The sequence below is a fragment of the Lygodium microphyllum genome, chromosome 4, assembly GCF_053477565.2.
Source record: "Lygodium microphyllum isolate KBCC chromosome 4, Lygodium_microphyllum_v1.1.10, whole genome shotgun sequence".
In the NCBI taxonomy this organism is placed as follows: Eukaryota; Viridiplantae; Streptophyta; class Polypodiopsida; order Schizaeales; family Lygodiaceae; genus Lygodium; species Lygodium microphyllum.
Window position 1 is genome coordinate 112,821,185 of NC_141138.1, and position 9,605 is coordinate 112,830,789.

The 9,605-nt window shown below is 43.8% G+C and overlaps 1 pseudogene; it reads left to right on the top strand.

Moving 5' to 3' along the window:
• The first annotated feature begins 248 nt into the window (after positions 1 to 248).
• Positions 249 to 619, top strand: LOC148037483 (small ribosomal subunit protein uS14 pseudogene; annotated as a pseudogene).
• The last annotated feature ends 8,986 nt before the right edge of the window (positions 620 to 9,605 follow it).

Below are 9,605 nucleotides of genomic sequence, written 5' to 3' on the forward strand. Positions count from 1 at the left end.
AAAGGAGGGAACAATTGTGTATCTTTATTGGATGCAGAAGGGAGTTCAATTCCTGAAGTGCAGATGCAAACTGAGGGAGATCGAAAAATTCTTTAAAAGAACTTGATTGTGAAGACGAAGAAGAGGGAGTCGAAGAGCTATGCGGAGAGGAGGACATGAATCACGGGAGTCCTTGCATATCTAGAACAGGAAAACCGATAACGATGAACTACAGCCGATCATAGAGGAACGAGGAGAAAGCGGAGAGTTCGTGCGCCGCGATATCGCCTGTGCATCGGTGAACCTCGTCTCGCTGCAGTGATCGGGCCAGTAAGATGGGGCATTCGGCCGTGTGGAACTCTCATCCCAAGAAGTATGGAGCAGGATCTCGCGCATGTCGTGTGTGCGGGAATGGCCATGGCTGGTTCGGAAGTACAAAATCATGTGCTGCCGTCAGTGCTTCCGGATTTATGCCAAAGACATCGGCTTTGTGAAGTACCGTTAATGCGATGGAGAGGACTTACTGTGGGTGGATTCTACAGCTTGGAAGTAGTTGGGGTATTCCTTTCAGCCTGTTAACCTGAAGGTGCTGCCAGGATTTTTGTATGAATTGCCTGCCCAGTGATTTAGAAAAGAACAATTTTGGAGCTACTCGTTAACCAGTGGCAAAACATGTATAGATGAATTCATGATGTACCAGTGAGCCGAGATGCGATTTTGTGATATCACTTGTGTTTGATAAGGCTGTACTTGAGCCTACATTTTGTCCTATGTATGCACAAATGTGTGTCCAACTTAGCAAAGTGCCCCTTCTACAACTAATTGCTGCAGCACACATAGGATTCGCAAAGTGCTTGTTCTCAAAGGGCTTGCAAAACCAGCAGAAACAAAAGATGGTGTGAGCACGAGAAGTCAGCCTATGACGAGACAGCAGTGAGCATTGTGGCCTCACTTAATGCCTGTGCTAAGCAGAAGGATCTAATCGAAGGTGCTAGGCTACATGCAAATGTTCTGAAGAGCGGCCTGCTCGAAAGTAACCGCCATATAGCGAACACTCTTGTCAGGGCTCTGAGGGTGCAGCACAAAGATGCTATAAATCATACCTATATTCATTTCCTGAAGATGTTATGCTTGGCCAACTGGTCTCTTTCTCTCTGAGTTCTTGTTTACTTATCCTGCCATGTTTACTACGCGCTGCTGTTTGGAGAGTGGTGCTAGTGTGGAGGGTAAGCAATATCTGCCTGGCTTACTTGAATGCTTCAAAGAGAGCTGCTAAAGCCATCCTGGTTCACGCGAACGCTGCCTGAAGTGCTATGAATGCAACCATGGACAACTACAATTATACACTCTGAACAGCGTACTAATGTACCAACCCGCTATCATTTCCAGCATGTCAATGCCTCATGAAGAGCCATTAGTTTTGTCTTGATTTAAGTACCATTTGTCCTTGAACCATACCATCAAACTAACTTGAAGAAAGAAGTCGTGCTGTCCAAATTTCCAGCTCACTGATTGCTATTTCTGCTTTTATGCCTATATATCATGAATGATGAGAAAACATGAGATTTCAAGGCAGATTCTAAGCTTTCCTTTGATCATCCATATTCCTCAACAGAAATTGTGTTTGTTCCTGATAAAGAGTGCCAGAAATCTGATTTATTAGCCACAATTGATGAATATCTCTGGAACTAACAATTCAGAGGCTGTTCAAGTTTCTTCTTCTTGAAACAGTGTCTTGGGATCAATTTCTCATCTTGATTAGTCACCTATTTGATCTTTTATCCTGAAATTAGTCAAGGTCTTTTGTAGACACGACTTTGCTTTGCTTTGGCAAATCCTTCGACATCTTTGGTGAACCCGACGTGAAAGCGTCGCAGAAATTTCAGGATGGGAGACACTTCAGCCTCTATTTCAGCATCTTCTACAATTCCAGCTGCCTCTACTTCAGCTCCATCTATGACTGCTGCGTCAAGTACTTCAACGGAGGATCTAAAACAGATTTTACAGAATATGTCCATGTATATGCAGCTCCAAAATCAGCAAACACAAATGTATATGCAGCAGCAACAACAATTGCATCAACAGCAGTTGTCTCAGCAAAGGCAACTCTATTCGGAGCAGGAGAATGCAAACAGCGCGACTAAGGCTATTGAAGCAGTTGAGAGTGAGAAGAAGCTATTTGATGGGCGTAATGTTTCAGCATATTTGAAGACATATGAGATCAAGATGGGGTTTTTTGGAGTTCCTGCTGGACTTATGAGTAAGTACTTCCTTCGTCTTGTCACACCTGCTTTGAGGACAAAAGTGACTGTTCTTTTTATTCAAAATACACATTGGCAAGATTTTAAGAAGGCTCTAAAAGAAGAATACTTCCTTGAGGACTTTGGTATGGCTACTCGGCGGTCATTCCGAGAGTGGGTCTACATGCCAAACAAAGGTCTTGTTGCTTCGGAGTTGATTCGAGAATTCGAAGAGAGGTATAGTCAGCTTGATGCCATTGAACAAAGAGCATTGGATGTTGAAAAAGTTGAGCTTTTCTTGCAAGCTGCAGATCCTACTCTTCAAGAAGAATTGGGTGAGCTTCTTGAAGATCGCACGAAGCCTATGGGTCTTAAAGCTGATTGGCAGGATGCAGTCTCGACTTTGACGAAGAGGAGGATATGGAAGACTCGCCTACAGAATGGTTCCATGACACCTACACCATCATCTGCTCCTATGCCTACTTCTATCCCTGTTATTTCTTCTCCTCCTCAGCCAGTTTCTTGGCCTATGCCAGTGCCTACTGTTTCTACTCCACCTATTCCTCCTGTTCCACTACCGATGCCTACATCTTCTGCTCCAAAACCATCCGCTCCATCGGTGCCTACCTCTATTGATGACATAATCAAAGGCATCACAGATTTGACACTTGAGTCAGTCAAAGCGGAGTTGGTGGGTAAGTTGAAGGAGCGGTTTGCTTCGACTGTGCCTACTACTTCTTCTAGTGCTCCTACTGCACCTAGGAGTGCTCCTAGTGCACCTAGGAGAGATCGGAGATGTATTTGGTGTGATAGTACGGAGCATTAGCATTGCAGGGATTGTGACTCTTTCCAGGATGCAAGGAGGCAGAATTTGGTATATTGGGGGCAAGATGGTAAGATTTGGTTGACTGAGACAAGAGCTCCACTTGCTACCAACTTTGGTAAAGGTGGAATGAAGAAGTTAGTGGAGGACATGGCTGCGCGTACTTCTTATGTGACAGCTAGAGGTGATGCTTCTGCATATGGAGTACAGATTGAGAAGGGATCACAGACTCAGTCCGCACTATGGACTTATGCTATGGAGACTGCAAACAAGGGGAAAATTCAGCAAACTGTTTTGACTAGTGCAGGCTCTAGCATCAGATCAGAGACAGGTTGGGACTCGCCTGTTGACAGGTATTCTATTTATGCTTATTTGGCTAAATCTCATGGTGCAGATGTACTTGTTGAGGAGAAATGTAAAAGGGATGAAGAAAATCGAAGTGCAGCTAAGAAGACTAAAGGGGGTGAGTTTGTTACTCCACCTACTGCAGGACCGTCTTCGAGACCAGGGCCAGATCGACAGATGGAGGATGCTCAAAAGAGAGAAAAGAGGCAAGAGCCTAGAGAGAGAAAGCAGCCAGGATTCAGATTGATGTCCGATATTGAGACATCTACAGATATGAAGAAAATCTTTAATGATAAGATACTTGGCAATGAGGTGACTTTCACTATTTCTGAGATTTTGGGCATCTCAAAAAGAGAGTTTCAGGATCAGTTCCAGGAGGTCCTGAAGAGGAAAAGACATGCATTGGCTACCACTGATACACAGGGAGTTTTGATTGGAGAGTTGGATGAGGACGATGATGAGGTTATGGTTGATAATGCTTTTGTTTTTCCGCAGGTAGAGAAGAGGGTTCAGCCTATGCATTATGCTGAAATTGATGAGCCTGTTTTGATACCGCGTAGTCACTTTTCGCGGAGCCATTGGGCTAGGGCAACTACAGAGACGATGGTAAAGATTGGAGAGAAACATGTGCCTTATGTTGCATTGGTTGATCATGGTTCAGAGATTAATCTCATAGTTCGTGGAGTTTATGAGAGTAACAGATGGCCTATGGATGTAGAGCATGGGTGGCGTATGAGAGCCGCCAATAACACTGCAGGTGATTTATATGCTGCTTGCCCTAGTATCAGGGTTTCTATTGGTGATGTAGAGGAGGATTTTCATTTCTTTGTGCAGGATTCATGCTCTTATCCCATAATTCTTGGTCAGCCATTCATTACAGAGATGCGCATGGAAACTAAGGTCATGGATGATGGATCTGCTTATGCACGAATTCACAGTAAAGATGGTATGAGAGCAGTTCAGTTTATGACTGTATGTGTGAACCATGTTAGAAACAGGGATACTCTCAGAGATGCACCCTTGGCCACTGTGAGGGATTCGGGTTTTCATTAGGTACCGCCGTTTCGCAAGACGACGGTGGTACAGAGGAGAAGAGATTGGAGTTCTCGCCTCCTGGCAGCAGCAGTGTTTTCTCCTCCGGTTATGTTGGGATTTCGGCAAACAGTTCAATGAGTTATCAGAAGACTTCTAGGTTGCCTAGAGCTGCCATGCAGTATATATGCAGGAAGGAGAAAAATTTGAAAAATGCAGGAATTTTGGAGGATGATGAGCACATAGATGGTATGTATGACAGTGTGATTTGTGCAGATACAATGGCAGAGATGGGAGATATGCTGAAAACTGATATGCTGAATTGTCATGGTAATGTATTAGTGCAGTCCCTGGACATGTTTCATGAAATTGCAGATTTTATGTCACAGATTGAGTTAAAGGCTGAGGTAACTCAGCAAAGAGTGTTGAGTGCTAAAGAAATTCAGCAAACAGAGTTTCCAGCTGGTTATGATCAGCTTTCAGAGAGACAAAGGGCTGAAAATTTTCAGCCAACAGAGTTTGCTGCTGAAATATTTCAGCATTCAGAGTTTGGGGCTGTTTCTATGCAGTCCATAGAGCAGAGGGCTGAGAATATTCAGCCATTGGAGTGCAGAATTGCTGATTTACAGCAAGGTTTATGTAATGCAGAAGAGCATAAAGAAGCCAGGGTTGACATGAAATACAAAACTGTGGATAAGAAGGTGAAGCCGGTTGCTGTACCGCTTCCACTTGACAGTGATCAGCAAATAGAGAGGGCTGCTAAACAACAAATTTTGAGGAATCCGGAGCATATTGGTCATAAATTTTCAGCAGAGACACTTGCTGAATTGAAAATTGGAAATGGTGATTTCTTGTTACCCATAGAGAAGCAATGCTTTCAGGATATGCTTGAGCGTCATGGAAGGGGATTTGCTTTTGTCCCACATGAGATTGGATGTGTGAATCCTGATATTGTTGCTCCTATGGTCATTTTTACTATTCCTCATATTCCATGGAATCTCCGACCTATTCCAGTGCCTAAAGCACACTTGCCAAAGCTGATTGATTTATTGAATGAGAAAATCAGGATGGGAATCCTTGAGCCTTCATCTGCACCATACTCAAACAGGTGGTTTACGGTTCCAAAGAAGAATGGTACTCTTCGATTTATTCAGGACATGCAGCCAGTGAACAGAGTTACTATCAGGAATGTTGGTATAGGTCCAGTTGTGGATGAGTTTGCAGAGGCATTTGCTGGACGTGCCATCTATTCTTTGGGTGATTTGTATTCAGGTTATGATCAGTTTCAGCTGGCTTTGGAAAGCAGGGACATAACCACCATGAGAACTCCTACTGGGCTTGTGAGGATGTGTACCTTGCCTCAAGGTGCCACTAATTCTGTTGCGCATATGATGAATGCCATGCATAAGGTCCTTCGTGATTACATACCTCAACTTACTATGCCTTTCTTGGATGATGTGCCCATTAAGGGGTGTGTAGAAGAAGAGAAGAATGAGAGCCTAAATGAACAGGGATGCAGATACTTTGTGGCTGATCATATTTCAGCATGTGAGAAGATTTTGGTCAGATTAGAAGAAGTGAACTTGACACTTTCAGGGCAAAAATCTGTTTTTGGAGTGAATGAGGTTGTTATTGTTGGGCATATGTGTGGATATTATGGCAGGAAACCCTCACCTGATAAGGTGAATGCTATAGGCAAGATTGCAGAGTATTGTTCTACCACTTCTGAGGTACGGAGATTCATTAGTGCTTGTGTGTTCTATATGATTTGGATACCTCATTTTGCACACATAGCAGATTGTTTGTATCAGCTGCTTCGAAAGGGGCAGAAATTCTATTGGGATGAGAGCCACACTAGAGCCATGCGGAAATTGAAGAAGTTATTGCAGAATGCTCCTACTCTCAGAAAAGCGGATTATAATTGTGATAGGCCTATTGTATTGACAGTTGACACTAGTCCAATTGGCATAGGTTGGGCTGTGGGTCAAGATGATGCAGATGGAAATAGGTATGCTATTCGGTTTGGGGCGAAAGTCCTAAACGAGAGACAGAGGAGATATCCGCAAATCAAGAGGGAGTTATTGGGGATTGTCACGGCTCTCAAATGTGACAAGGAGTACTTTATTGGAGCTTCAGTTATGGTAGAGACAGATTGCTTGCCATTGATTGGTATGATCACGAGTTGCTCTACTCCGGATATAGCTATGTTGAGATGGATTGCATACATCAAGTCATTAAATCCGGAATTTAGACACATAGCGGGAAATGATAACCCAGTGGCAGATATGTTGTCTAGAGCCAGATATGATGATGAGGAGACTCTACTTGCAGAAGAGGATGATGCAGAAATTTCAGCCACTATGGTTGATCATGTTTGTCATGTCTATGATATTGTGGCTTTCACAGAAGAGCTCTATGTTGGAGATTGGTTGCAGATTGGCAGGTACCTTAGTACACTAAGCAAAAGAGATGAATGGACAGATGAAGAGTTCAAGAAGATCAGAAGGAAAGCCTATGGTTATTTTCTCAAGGACGGATTTCTTTGGAAGCATCCGAAGAAAAGAGGCGGATTACCTTTTCGGGTTGTCTGCGATAGAGAGACACAATTGCAGGTGATGAGGGAGTTTCATGAGAGTCCTTGGGCTGGTCATAGAGGAGTATGGGCTACTTATGAGAAAATCAAGGAGAAATATTGGTGGAAAGGCATGTATAGAGATGTTTCTCACTTTGTTGAGACTTGCAGAGACTGCCAGATGTATTCAGTAGTGCATCATAGAGATGAGCTTCATCTGACCTATCCGCTATGCATTCATTATAAGTGGGTAGTTGACTTGGTTACCATGCCTATGGGTTTATGGCAGATGAGATACATTGTTTTGGCTAGAGAGGATCTTACTAATCATGTTGAGGGCAGATCTTTGAGAACGAAGACCACTAGTGCAGTGTGTAAGTTCTTATTGGAGGAGATTTTCTGCAGGTATGGTTGTGTGGGTAAGATCACTGCGGATCGTGGTGAATTGGATGCAGATGAAGCTAGGGAGTTTTTCTCTCAGCTAGGAATCAAGTTGGCTCTAACCACAGCATATAATCCAGAGGGAAATGGGAAGAGTGAAAGAGGGCATCCGCCGATAGTGAAAGCATTAGCCAAAGCATGCAGAGGACGGATTGGAGAATGGCCGAGACTTCTACCATTTGCTTTATGGGCTGATCGTACGACTCATAGTGTTACCACAGGATATATGCCTACAAAGTTGATGTATGGTAAGAAACCTGTTATGCCGATTGAGACTTGTGCTTTGACTTGGTCAGTTTTACCTTGGCAGGAGAATTTGACGAGAGAGGAGCTCTTAGCTCTTTGGATTCGACAGTTGGAGAGGAGACCTGAGGATATTCAGCTAGCTATTGACAGGTTGAAAGTTGCTAGACTAAGGAACAAGGATAGGTTTGATAACAGGCATCGCTTGCGGCCTAGAGCAATAGAAGAGGGAGATTGGGTATTGGTCTTTGATAGCAGCCTTGAAAATCAGCATACTGCACTTCGGAAGATGGTGAAAAAATGGTTTGGGCCATACATAGTCAGACATGTCTTTGATAATGCAACATATGAGCTGACAGAATTGGATGGGACAGTGCTTAGAGTGCCTATTGCTGGAAAAAGAATCAAGATTTTCAAGAAAAGGGATGATGAAGACTATGCATTGGAAGAATTTTCAAGAGAAGAGCAACGACAAGAAACTCTAATGGAAGAGACAGATGATATGGCTGATAATCTTGTTGATCTACCGGAAATGCATAACGAAGAGCTTGATTTTTTTGTGGATCTTGATGATAATGATCATGGGTAGTTGGCCCATCCGGAGGATGCGCAGGATTAGAGGGGGTGGATGTCATATTGCTGCACATTCGAGATGTGAAAACCACCCGAAACATTTTAGAGACAGAGGCGCATTGCAGATCGTTTGAGGAGGTTTCTTAGAGTTTGGAGAGACTGGCAAACCGTTCCATCGTCAATTCGGCCTGGGACAACCATACCAAGTCAACCTTTGGTGGGAATTTTGCAGCCAAAAACCCCCCAAGAAGCAAAAGTTGCACCTTTACTTGCAAGAAGTGATATTATAGTTACACGAAATATTGAGTGGGCCAATCTTTTGGTTGGTTTTGAACAAGCAAATCGATATGTTATCATGGACCCTCGAGAAGGATTAATGATGGTTGGGTACATAATTGAATCAAGCCATTGGCTGCTTCGTCAATTTCTACATCGAAGGCGGCCATTCATTGCTTCTATTATGGATGCATCAGGCAATGTCCTATTTACTGTGAGAAGACCGCCTTGGTTCATTAACAGCACGATTTATGCTGAGATAGATGGAGGAGTTGTGGGCTTTGCCAAAAGGAGATGGAATTTTGGAAATGATGTCTTCCTCACCTTCTAAAGATATGTGGATAGGGGCTTTTTCAGGGACAGGGGAGCCGTGCTTTAGGGGAAAGGAGCCGTGCTTTGGGGGGAAAAAGAGAAGCTTTTGTTTTTTTGAAAAGTGCTTTGGGCGGAACAGGATGAAAACGAAAACGGAGAAGGGAAAACAGAGGACGACATCAGCTGTGAGGAGGAGGCTTCAAAGGGAAAAGCATCGATTACAGAAGAGGGCTTGACGGAGGGTTCGACGAAGTAGCTGAGAGGGGGTGGTCTTCAATCTGGCAAAAAGGCTACTTCATGAAAAGCCATTCGGACATCGGGGACGATCACTTTGACAGGCAACACGCAATTTTGCTCTTCTTTTTCCGTCATCGCATTCCCCTACTCCAACTGGTTCTGCTACTCGGAAACAGAATGACGTTCTGAATCTGGAGCTCCGATGCAACACACGAAGAAAAGGAGGGAACAATTGTGTATCTTTATTGGATGCAGAAGGGAGTTCAATTCCTGAAGTGCAGATGCAGACTGAGGGAGATCGAAAAATTCTTTAAAAGAACTTGATTGTGAAGACAAAGAAGAGGAAGTCGAAGAGCTCTACGGAGAGGAGGACATGAATCACGGGAGTCCTTGCATATCTAGAACAGGAAAACTGATAACGATGAACTACAGCCGATCATAGAGGAACGAGGAGAAAACGGAGAGTTCATGCGCCGCGATATCACCTGTGCATCGGTGAACCTCGTCTCGCTGCAATGATCGGGCCAGTAAG